Raw genomic sequence first — 13,709 nt, forward strand, 5'->3', positions numbered from 1 at the left:
AATCAGAAGTATAGTGCTCGTTATCAACGGATATTAAACGGCAAAATTTTTGGATGGTGGTAAAGGTATTTTATCTGCATTTTCCGTGTTACAAATTGCTTATAGATGTTGACTCTGGCATTCTTCGTGTATCGGAGCACCGCTCAAATAATTTGACAATTCAGAGGCTTCCTTTACCAAGATACAGTTTACCTGACTGTTTTTCAAATAGTTCTTTGCGGATTGATGGAGTGGGCAATTACGTGAAAAACAGTATTCCAACTGAGTCTGTAGATGTATCACCGCGCTACACTGAACAGGTATTTGAACGTTGTGCAGGGGCAGTTCAATTTAGTGAAACTAAACTTCTAATTGTTGTTGTTTTTAGGTCCCCTAACTCTGACTTCGGAGCATTTCTCATCAAGCTAGAGCGGGTTCTGTATTCATTTTATATGAAGCACTAAAAATTAGTTATATGTGGTGACTTCAGTACGTATTAAGTCTGTATGTGTTTGTGCTAGAAAAAGGATGTTGGAATATCTCCTAAATTCACATGAGCTGATGCAGACTGTGTTTTTCCAACCAGTGTGCAAGAGAACAGTAGCACAGCCTTAGACCGTATTTTTATTCATTCTTCATTACTAGATGGGCATACTGTTAGTAAAAGGCTGAATGGCCTTTCAGACCATGATGCTCAAATTTAACACTAAAAAGTTTTTGTTCTCAAATAAATGTTAGATATAATTACAAGCTACGTATTAAAGCTAATCCAGTGGTAACAGAGTTTTAAACCTCGTTAAGGAACAAAAGTGGCAGGATGTTTACATGGCCGATAACATAGATAACAAGTATAATACTTCCCATAACACATATCTCATGATCTTTAAAAGTTGCTTTCCATTAGAAAGTTCTAAGCAGGAAACTCCCAGTAAAAGGCAGCCTGAGTAAGAATATCATGTGGGACAAAGTGGGAATCGTATCAAAATGTTAGAGGTAATCACAATCGAGACACAGTGGCTCATAACAAACGGAATTGTAAGGCGCATAAAAACGTTGTTAGGAAGGCAATGACTATGTGATATGCAAATAGAATAGCTAATTCACAGCATAAAATTAAAACCTTGTGGTCAGGCCTGAAGGAAGGTCAACAGCGTAAGGTCGATGATATAAAGTCAGTTCGTAGTAAAAGAATTTCTCTTACTGATAAGTCGGATGTGTGTACAGTATTTAACTGTTATTTTCTGAGTATTGCTGGTGAATTAAATGAAAATTTAGTTTTTACAGGGAACCATATAACTGTCTTGGAAAATATCTTTCCGAAATTGATGTCTGAAATTCTCCTCTGTGATACTGACAAGGGGCAGATAAGGTAAATAATAAAGTAACTGAAGACTAAGGACTCTCATGAATTAAGATGGAGTGCCTAGCAGAATATTAAAGTATTGTACTGCACATGTTAGCCGTGTACTTAGCCATATTGGTTATTTTTCCTTCAAGAATTCTCAGTTTCCTGCATGGTTAAAGTAGTCAGTATTACAGCCACTTTATAAAAATGAAGAAAGAGATAACGCAGACAATTTTAGACCTATTTCTTTGCCATCAGTGTTTGCTAAAGTTAATGAAAAGGCTGTGTATGTAAGGATAATTGATTATTTTATTTGACATAATTTGCTATCAAATGTACAGTTCGGTTTTAGAAGTGGTTTAACATCTAAAAGCCCTATATTCTATTTTCTCTATAAGGTACTGCATGGATTAAACAAAAGGTTTCGAACGTTAGGCATCTTTTTTGATTTGACTAAGACGTTTGATTGAACTGATCACGAAATACTGCTCCAGATGTTGATCCTTATGGAATGAGAGAATTAGGTCACAATTCGATCTTCTCTTACATTTACAACAGACAACGAATGGTCATTATCGAAAGTGTTGAGAATGGCTATGATGTGGGGTCTGAGTGGGGCACTTTCAAATGGGAGGGGGAGGGCGGTTGCCACAGGGATCAGTGCTGGGGCCACTCCTCTTCCTTCCTTATATGAATGATATGGCTTCTAGTATTACATATTTATGTTTGCTGATGGCACTAGTTTGGCAGTAAAGGATGTTGTGTGGAGCACTGGCACTGTTTCGAATAGTTTAGTTGATGACATAAGTTCATGGCTTGTAGAAAATAAACTAACGCCAAATCACAGTAATAGTCAGTTTTTACCGATTCTGAGACAAAATTGAACAAAACAGGGCGTTATAATTTCGAAATAGGCATTTGCTTAGTGAAACTGAACAGTCCAGATTAATAGTTGTTCAGACAGATAGTAAACAGTCGTGGAAATCCCGCGTTCAGCATCTTATTCAAAGAGACAGTGCTGCCATTTTTCCTATTCGAATGGTATCTGAAGTAAGTGATGCTTCGACATAAACAGTAGTCTGCTTATTTTCGTTCACTCTTATTTTGGGGTAACGGTTCCCATTCCAAAAGGATATTTTTCCCCCAGGAAAGGGTGGTTTGGGTAATAAGTGGTGTAAGTTCGCCAACCTCTTGTCGAACCCTGTTCATTAGTGTGTTTATTGTGACATTTGCCTCTCAATATATATATCCTTTACTGTCATTGCTTGTATTCAGTATTAGCTTATTCCCAAGAATTAGCAGCTTTCACTCACTCAGTACTGGACAGAAATCCAATCTGCATTTGGATCGCACCTCCTTGTCTCTTGTGCAGAAATTTGTGCGGTACAGGGCTGTATTCATTTTCGATAAGCTACCACAAGAATTCAAAAATCTCTGCAGTAATTGATACGCTTTCAAATCGAAACTGAAGAGTTTCCTCATGGGTCTCTCCTTCTTTTCTGTTAAGCTGATTCCTGTGTTACATTGTTGACTGCCTTTACATAACCTTGCGGCCTTTTTTGGGGGGTTCATAAACATTTCATTTTATCTGTTATTACTTTTACGTTGTAATTTAATGTACTGACACGTTACATGAGCTGGGAGACTTACTGCTCAATTTGGTCCTACGCAACTAGACGAGTAAAAAAATAGAGTTTTTTGTACTCCAATACGAGAATTTTTCCTCTGGTACAAAGTATGCAGGAAATGTTTGCTGCACTGATGGGTACTATGAAAAACAGATTTGTGGAGATGAATAAAAGTTTCTGGAGAATAATAAAAAATGGGTGAGGTAAATAAGAACATGGAGCAACCGAAAGAAGCAAAGAAAAGTTCGACTTGTGAGCTTAAAGTACAGACATAATCGTCAGCAAGCAATTGATCAGCAGTCTACTAGTATTAATAGTTTGGCTGTTGACTGGAGGCGTGATATTCGCGTGGGGCGGTAGGACGCATCCTTGAGTGCCTCCCACTTGGTTATCCCATTTGAGGCTGGCATCCCTGATCGACCAGCGTCTTGTGTTGAATCGCGAGCAGCACGAAACTTGTCACTCCATTCGACAGTTATAGGTACCGACAGACATGATACCCCATATAAATTCTTCACCCTCCGATGGGTGTCTACTGGTGTTTCTCCCTAGGCAGCCAAGACAAGAAGAACAGCACGTTGGTCCAGTATGTACGCATTTGTTAAAAACATCGTCAGAGCTCACATTTCCGTATTTACTGTATGCATATCGGAAAGACACGATTTCCGAATTGATCTCTTGCATTCATGTCGGCGCTTATATATCCACAGTGGAGTTGTGTTACATTGTAGCAACTATCTCAAACAAACTTTTTGATCGTCCTTCGTAGATTTATCAATGGCTTCTTATCCATGTAAGTAGTGTTAAACATTTAGAAGGAATGGTGGATACGTTTCCACAAATCACGACGTCGGAGGCAGGGCAGACCAAAATCCTAAAAAGTGGGAAATGTATACTAGTGGACAAGTAGGATGCACATAGTGTACCCTATGCATTAACGTTACGCGAAAAATACACTGAAGAGCAGAAAAATTGGTACACTGCCTAATAACATGTAGAGCCCCCGCAAGGACGCAGAAGTGCCCCAAAACGGTGTGGCATGGACCCAACCAATGTCTTAAATAGTGTTGGAGAGAACTGACACCAAGAATCCGGCAGGGCTGTCCATAAATCCGTAAGAGTACGAGGGGGTAGAGATCTCTACTGAACAGCTCAATAATGTTCATGTCTGGGCAGTTTGGTGGCTAGCGGAAGTGTTTAAACTCAAAAGAGTGTTCCTGGAGCCACTCTTAACCAATACTGGACATACGTAGTGTCTCATTGTCCTGGCGGAATTGCTCAAGTCCGTCTGAACGCACAATGGACATGAATGGATGCAGTCGATTAGACAGAATACTTACTTACGTGTTATATTTCAACTAAAGTTCGGTCTTGATCTCCACACTTATGTCTCAATAACATAGGTGACCGGTTTCGGTTATATTTATATAACCATTTTCAGACCAATGGTTTCCTTGGAGGATGGTAGGCGGAGCTCTCCTCAGCTGCTACGAAGTCAACTTCGTAGCAGCTGAGGACAGTAAATCTAATAGTTACGGGGGTTCGGATTGCGTTTGTATGTGGAGGAGGACAAGAAAGCTTTACGGGAGAATCTGGACTTGGTAGTAGGAATGAGAGAGGAGAAAGTCTAATTCAGTCCCGCAATAAATTTCACCATGGTAATAGCCAATACTCCGTTCCAGAATCACAATGACATGTGGTATTTTTGGGAAAGGCCGGAATTAGACTACATCACGATCAGGCAGAGATTCCGAAATGAGACACTGGATTGTAGGGCACACTACGGGGCAGTCATAGACTCATATCACACTTTGGCAGTGATGAAGATTAGAGTGAAGTTTAACAGACTAGTTAAGAATAATCAATGCCCAAAGAAGTGCGATACGGAAATACGACGGAATGAAGAATTACTATTGAAATTCTCTGTGGCTATAGTCATGGCGATAAGGAACAGCTCGGTAGGCATACCTGTTGAAGAGGAAAGGACGTCTCTGAAAAGGGAAATCACAGAAGTTGGAGAGAAAAACGTAGGTACGAGGTAGGTAACACCGGAGAAACTATGGGTGTCAGAAAAAATACTTCAGTTGATCGACGAAAGAAGAAATACAAAGACTTTCCGGGAAATTGAGTAATACAGAAATACATTTCGGAATGAAATAATTAGGAAGTGCAGGGAAGCTAAGTCGAAATTGCTACAAGAAAAATGTGGAGAAGTCGGAAAAGAAAAGTATGTCGGAATGACTGATCCGGCATATACAAAAGTCAAAACAACCTTCAGTGAAATTAAAAACAGGGACGGTAGAATTAAGAGTGAAATGGGAATTATGGTGTCAAACGCAGAGGAGAAAACTGGTAAGTGGAAAGAGTACCTTGAGGGGCCCTGTGAGTAGGAGGAATTGTCTGGAAACTTGATAGAGTATGAAACAAGAGTCATTAAGGCAGCATCCAGCATTAGAGATAAAATTAAACCGGTTCTAAAGGACTTAAGATCAGATACGGCCGAAGGGATGGAAAAGTATTCCATTGAACTTCTGAAATCACTGCCGACCGATGTGGCCGAGCGGTTCTAGGCACTTCAGTCTGGAACCACGCGACCGCTACGGTCGCAGGTTCGAATCCTACCTCCGGCATGGATGTGTGTGATGTCCTTAGTTAGTTAGGTTTACGTAGTTCTAAGTTCTAGGGGACTGATGACCTCAGAAGCTAAGTCGCATAGGGCTCAAGCCATTTGAATCATTTCTGAAAGCACTGGGGAAATTTGCAGCATAACGACAGTTCACTCTGGCGTCTAGAATTTATAAGACTGACGATATACCATTAGACTTCCGTAAAAACATCATTCACACAATTCTCAATTTCGGAAGAGCCGTAAAATGTGAGAATTATAGCACATTCAGCTAACTGCTCATGCATCCAAGCTGCTGAAAGGAATAATTTACACAAGAATGGAAAATAAAATTGACGAGGTGTTAGCTAGGCTCTAGTAAAGGGTCAGAGGGGTAGTTCTGACGCTCCGGTTGATAACAGAAGCAAGACTGAAGAAAAATCAAAACACGTTCATAGCGCTTGTCGACCTGTAGAAAGATTTCCACGGTGTAAAATGGTGCAAGATGTTCGAAATCCTGAGAAAAGCAGTGGTGCAGGCGAAGATGGGTAATATACAACATGTACAAGAACCAAGAGAGACCAATGAGAGTGGAAGACCAAGAGCGAAGTGCTCGAATTAAAAAAGGTGTAATACAGGCATGTGGTCTGTTACCATTGCTGCTCAATCTATACTTCGAAGAAGCAATGACTGAAATAAAAGAGAGGTTCACGAATACCATTAAAATTAAAGGTGAAAGGATATCAATTATAAAATTAGATGATGACATTGCTAACTTTTTTTCCAGAGTGGTGCACAATATGCAACTGTTTCTGGGTAAAACAGTGGCAACGGAATGTCGGAAAGAAATATTGGCACCAAAGCCTCATATTCAAGAGTTAGGAGCACACTGGATGAACTCAGTTTTTGCACTAGAAACTGTGATTATGAATTGCTATGAGAATGGAAAACTTCAGGACATGATAAAGTTAGAGTTAGGTGACATTAGTGGTTTGGTAAACTGCAAGACTTGTGAGATAACCAGGAAGAGCTTACGTCTCCCAGCTACGCTCACGGGTACGGATGTACTCCATTTCACTCCCTCTGCATTATAATGGTCAGAGAAGGAGCCTTAAGTACTGCCAACGCAAAATTTAACTTATCTTAACAACACTTTGAATCCTGATCTCATACATTCTTTACACATACTGGTAATGTGTGAACAAGACAATTTCTCGATAGAGGAAATTCGCAAGATATTCAGGATTACCACGAGAATAGATACCGAAACACGGTAACTATGAGCATTACAATCGCTAGTCTTGCCGTGTTTCTGATAGCAATTCGTGTACTTTACTTCTCTCTGAGACGAAGAGGCTTCATCCTTTAGACCCACCGAAACATCAGATACCTGGCGAGTGGTTAACTAACATAAACGCCAAAACGGATATTCAGAAAACTGAAAAATCAATGTAACTTGTGAAAAAAAACTTAAAGATAATGATACAGAAGTAACAAACAATCCATGTTGAGTCAGCTCCCAGAAACAACAGAGTTTGCGATCTTTGCACCTTGTACAGTCTACATCTACATCTAATTTACCATTTAGTGCCTGGAAGAGGGGTCATCAAACAATTTTCATACTTCTTCTCTACCATTCCACTCTCGAATGGCGCTTGGGGAAAAGGAACACCTAAATCTTTCCGTTAGACCTCTGATTTCCCTTATTTTACTATGGTGATCATTTCTCCATACGTACGTGGGTGTCAACAAAATATTTTCACATTCGGGAGAGAAAGTTGGTAATTGAAATTTCATAAATAGATCTCGACGCAAAGAAAACCACCTTTGTTTCAATGACTGACACCCAAACCCGCGTATTATGTCAGTGACACTCTCACCCCCATTGCGCGATAACACGAAACGAGCTGCTCTTCCTTGCACTCTTTCGATGTCCTCCGTCAGTCCCACCTGATATGGGTCCGACACCACGCAGCAGTATTCCAGCAGAGGACGGACAAATGTAATGTAGGCTGCCTCTTTAGTGGGCTTGTCGTATCTTCTAAGTGTTCTGCCAACAAAGCACAGTCTTTGTTTCGCCATCCCCACAATATTATCTATCTCGTCTTTCCAATTTAAGTTGCTCGTAATTGTAATTACTAGGTATTTAGTCGAATTGACAGCCCTTAGATTTGTGCGATTCATCGTATACCCAAAATGTATCGGATATCTAATAGTATCCAGTGGATGACTTCACAATTTTCTTTGTTTTGTGTCAATTGCCACTTTTCGCACCATACAGAAATTTTCTCTAGATGATTTCGTAATTTGAATTGATCGTCTGATGATTTCACTAGACGGAAACTTTCATTGTCATCTGCAAACAATCTGAGGGGGATACTCCGATTATCACCTACATCATTTATATAAATCAGGAACAGCAGAGTGCCTATGGCACTACCTTGCGGAACGCCAGGTATCACTTCTGTTGTGTTCGATGATTTACCGTCTATCACTACGAACAGTGACCTCTCTGAGAGGAAATCATGTAAATTATTATGTAAGTATATCTGTGAGAGTAGTGTAAGAAGAGGCAAATAGAAAATTTGGGAGACTCTTTTTGAAACACGGGAGTAGGTTAGCGCTGGGCTTGTCTTCCATTTGGTATGTCAACAAGGCTTACAGCCTAGGCGACAGGTCTCAGAACGTGGCAGACAGAAACGCAAGTATTGCTGTGCTACTTAAGAAGGCACGGTGAGCCAATCCAAAGCAACTCCACCACCTGACAACCACTACAAAATCGGATGTTCACAGAAACGAACTCGGCGGCCCAAAACTATGCAAAGAGTCCTGAAGGGCCCAGTAAATGAAGACAAATGTGCTCATGCACCCACAGCCCCCGTGTGACAGATATGGTACTGGAATCCTGTCGAGCAGAATAGGAAGCAGCCGTTCGCGGAAACCTGATCTTATCAATTTCTGATGATCTGCTAGGACTACTTGTGTCTTTTTTGCGTTTAGTTTAAACAACTGATGAGCGACCGAGCCTCCTCTGCAACTGGGTCGACGTGAATGATTTGGAAGCTGCTATCTACATAAAGACCAGGCGAGGCATGTCCACACAGCCTCCTAGACTCCTGGCCTACTCGTTAGTATTTGCTGCAGGGTTGGATGACCAGAACGTAGTCTTCAGGACAACCGACATCCTGGACAACAGTCGACAACCATCACCAGAGTGCACAATGGGCTGTCTTCGAGAGCGCTAAGGTGCGATTTGTACAAGACCAGTGTGAATATCTGGTGAGGCAGGGCCTTCCTCGCCACACCACCGTTGCAAGAACTGACGCGCAGCTGTGATGTCACAATTCGCTGACGAGGCATCTGCACTCCTCCATGGCGTGGACCCTTACGCCCGATCGCCGACTGTAGCTCTGAGAGCGTCTATATTCCTGTACACTTTGCACGATAAATGTATGTTATGACCGATACCACTGCATCATTGACGCCTTCGCACGTGCACTGAACCTCTGTGCTTGGCCTCCTGACCATAAAGTTGCCCCAGCTCAAGTGTCGCAACAGTAGATTAGTTGCTCTGTCTAAGCAATTGTAGGTTTGTTTCAGAATTTTAAATCAGTCTCTGATAAATCTTGATGGCTTTGCTAGTTTGTGAGTTGATGGAACCCCATGGGTCCCCATGTTTGCAGGTGGGTTAAAGAGTTTGAGGTTCACATATGGCTGTACCGCTAACAGTTGCGCTCAGTAATCATTTTTTGATATAGTCCGCTTAAAAGTTGTGGATAAACTATTGAATACACTGATAACACATAAAGTTTGCAGAGTTGGCTGAATTTCTTCTCCTCGGCAACCCCATCTATCATTCACCCTAATAGCTTACCTCCTTAATAACATTTTAAAGGTCTGTAAGCATTACTTTTCCTTCGCTCAGTACAGTCAAAAACTGGATTTATCTATAGCCTTTGCGGCCTGTGTTAGTGGAGGATGCAGCTGAAGTGTTCATCGCATCTCACTCCACATACATACATGCATACCACTGCTCTTTATTTCAGCTTGCAGTGGCTGTACGAATGTTGCACTACCAGTAAATGCAGATGAGTCGAATAGCGAGATCAGGTTAAAATGAGCATGAAAGACTATCGAGAAGTCAGGTCCCGTTTCCGTAAAGTGCTCCGTTCATGAATAGATGCATGAGCCTTTGTGGGACTCAGCAACTTGTTCACGATCTTATGCAGGCGGGTTCTTCCATTTTTACAGGATTAATAACGGCAGATGTGCTCTTATTTAATTCTCTGGATTCGTCAGGTAGCAGTGAAATTGATTTCTTTTGTGCTCAATAACTTTATGTGCGTGTGTTTCTTGTTGTTCAATGAGCTTGTAGAAAAGTACACCTTAACAGTCATATTACTAATATTCCGCTGACTAATTGTATGGAGAGAAACGTATAACTCCTACATTTAGATTTCGTATGTGTGCTACATATTTACACAGCAGCACAACAAAACGTCTCTAAGGAGATCTGCGAAAATATTGGCTCTAAATGATAAAACACTTGTTCTAATCACCATAATAATTTCATTATCTCATGATGTAATTCAGGAGAACTCCATAATCAGAAATATTTAAATCAATACAGAGTAAACGTCTCTTCCTTCTTCATACCTTAACACTATTAGTGCCCAGCATGTTGGTTATAAACTGCAGATTAAAACTGAAAAAATCAGAAAGATGTAGGAAATTAAGAAATGGAACCTGAATGATTTGAAAGTATCAGTGGCAGGCGAGAGTATTAAAGGGACCATTAGGCAGCTATGTCTCTTACAGGGGAGATGAATACAATAGAAAATGAGTGTTAGTCATTGACAGATGAATTAATGAATGCATCAGAGCAAGCGAAAAGACAAAGCTCAGTGGATAACACTGGAAGTTATGAATATCAAAAAGAAAAGGAGAGAATACTTAAATACAAAAGTAAGACAAGCAAAAGGCACACATATGTCTACAAAATGAAGCTGACAGGAAGTACAAAGTTGCAAAGCAGGAATGGATAAGGAGAACTGCAGTGCTGTAGAATCGTACATGACTACAGGAAAGACAGACATAATCCACAGAAAAATGGAAAGGACCTTTGAAGAAAAATGACGTTCTTCTATGGATAGTGAGAGCTCAGATGAGAAGCTTGTACTGAGCAAAGCTGAAATGTGAGAGGAACGTTTGGAGGGTCTTTACAAGGAAATCAAAAATGAAGACAGTGTTATAGAAACGAATGTCGAAGTAGGAGGAAGTGGCACTGCGAGAAGGATTTATCCTAGCGCTGATAAACGTAAGCCAAAACAAACAACTTGGGTCTGTGATTCCTAAGAATTAACGAGATTCTTCAGATAACGAAATGTGATCATGTTATCACAAACAGCTCACAATAAATACAAGAAAGGTGAAATACAATCAGACTTCAAGAAGAATTCCTATTCGAAACACAACTTACACTGAAAGGTCTGACTATTACCGAACCATTAATTTAATATTTATTGTCACCAAATACTAACACAAATTAGTTAACAAATTGACTGCTAGAAAATTATTTTGGAATATATATTGAAAAAAGTAAATCCAACATTTACTGCACCGATGTATTCAGAAAAAGTTTGTTGACCAAAAGACACTGATATTCTGAAGTTAGCAAGGATAGAGTGTAGGGAGCGAAACATTATCTACGGGCTGGTATAGGTACCAATCTGCCGTTGTAAGGTTCGAAGGACATGAAAACAAGCTCTAGTTAAGAAGTAAGTGAAACGAAGTCTGCCAGTCTGTCGACTGAGCTACCAGAAAAATTTCGAAAGGGAACTAAAGTTCACTGGTAATAAATGAAAACTTTAAGATATGACTAAGGGCAATGCACTGCTGTCAGAGACAGGAAAGTCCTGGAATGATCAGATGAACAGAATGAATAATATCTAGAAAATAGGATCTAAGACGAACGTCATCAAAAGTAAAACAAGTATAATGGAGCGTAGCTGAATTAAATTACTTTGTAAGGTGGCTATAATTTCACACCTTACAAGCACTCATCCACATACTTTGTGTGAACTACAACCACAATTAGATGTGATTTGATAGGTTGTACAACGTATATATGAATGTATGAAGGAGACTGACATTATCATATACGCCTTGTAAGTAATTGTTAACGCTTATTGCTTGTACGAAAGGTGACGGAGTGTCTTTATTATAAAAATGGCGCAATGAATGATTGCCTATACTAGTAGAGGTAGCAACGCAAGTGCAGGTGAAACTGCAGGTAGAACTCAGAGTGGAAGGCCTACACAGGTGTTGGTCCTGCTTAAACACAGGAATTAGGTAGATGGACGTCGTGGTACCTGAACTCTGGAGCACAATAGGATGAGGCCCGGACGCTATTGTAATAGGGCCTGAAGGATAACCGGATAATACTTCAGAACTTTTGAAATCTTGGACGCAGGTGAGAGGAACGAAGAAGCGGCACCTCGGAAACCATGCAGGCTGGGTTATTTTTAATGATTTTCACTGAGATGGGTAACATTGTACGAGTATAGGTTTTTCCTTGCAAACTTTCCGCGCTGGACGACAAAAGACTAAAATATGGGTGGTTGGCGCTCAGAAGAATCTGTAGAGAGGGAGAATATTCCGTGGTTTCGGGAATATGATTTGTTTTCGGAATTACGATGGTGGGGAGCCGAGCCTTGCTGGGAAGCCAGCGGTGGAGAGACGAGGTCTTCCGTTGTGAGCGCCCATGTGTGACGGTCGCTCGATATCAGCTTTTGTTGGTACAGACGGAGTTGCTGTCTTTGCTCTCAGTATAGTTTATAGTTAGAATAGTTAGGAACTGTACTGTTGCGAACGTATACGATTCTGGACTTCACCTCCGGGTTGGAAGTTGTCGTCGTTGAGTGCGCAGCGTTCAGTAACTGAGAGCACTCCCTCTGCCTACACTTACGTTGAAACGTCTGAACTCTGTCCTTGTGGTTGGGAGTTCGCGTTCCTCGTCTGTAGAGCTCAGAGTGATGAATATAGTATTACAGTATATTAGTCAGAGGACCGCTTTCTGCCGTCCTAGTATTAGAAATAGTTTATTTGTAGCTGGAGTTCTTCCATGGTCGCAGACGAGAACGAGAACTATCACTTCGATGCACCGGACGCAATACATACGGTGATATCGCAAACTGCTTCGGCTTATTAGGTCTATAAAAGCTAAACAGCTGTGATCACGTTAGTTTATTTCCACTGAGGTTGCACACCACCGTAGATCATCTTTGAAAGTAGTGTCTTCCAGTGTTTGGTAAATAGATGATGTCAGTCATTTCGCGTTATTGATATTCGACCGCGCAGTCATTATATGGGGCAGAGTTGGGCAATTGATCAGCAGTTTTACTTAGGAAATGTAAACTTTGTAATGTAAAGGGTTTTTTAAACTACAATAAATATATATGCGGGAACAACGTTTATCATTTAGCAAGATTAGTTGCCTTCATCATTGATTTATGTTTAGAATGTAATTTATAGAATTAAGAGATCCTAAGATCTGCTTCAGGGGGTAGACAGACAGGGCCAAATCATCATTAAGCGTTTATTGTTATCCGTTGCGCACATTAATTTTACACCCGCCTGGCGTAGCATCTTGGAACATGATTCTAAGGGAATTACACTAAAAACTGGGGCATTAATGTTAATACATGAGTTCTGCTTTTTGGCTAACATATAACATAAATTAAGCTGTCTTTTTTGAAAGTGTCTGTAAGGAAGAGAAAAGATAAAAAAAATACAAACAAGAGAACAACAAGGTTAGAAATCAGGTGCTACCGAAGAATGCTGAAGGTTGGATTAGTCTTGTTACTTAGGAGAGGGTAGTGAGTCGAAATTAAAGCACAGCTTGACTAAAACATGGGATCGATTGATATGACACCCCCTGCAGCACTAAGGTATCATCAGTTCAGTTAAGTTTGGAAGAGTGAGGAGTAAAATTTGTAGAGCAAGACCGATAGCCGTGAAAGATAATGAGCTTAAAAGGACGTATGGGGTTCTGGTTGCGGCTAGCCTGAAGAAGTCCATCAAAACAGTCTTCTGACTGAATACAACAGTATTTACGGGAAGAGATAGGATTTCCACAAAAAGTTTTTCCTTC

The sequence above is a fragment of the Schistocerca americana genome, chromosome 6 (genome assembly GCF_021461395.2).
Source record: "Schistocerca americana isolate TAMUIC-IGC-003095 chromosome 6, iqSchAmer2.1, whole genome shotgun sequence".
In the NCBI taxonomy this organism is placed as follows: Eukaryota; Metazoa; Arthropoda; class Insecta; order Orthoptera; family Acrididae; genus Schistocerca; species Schistocerca americana.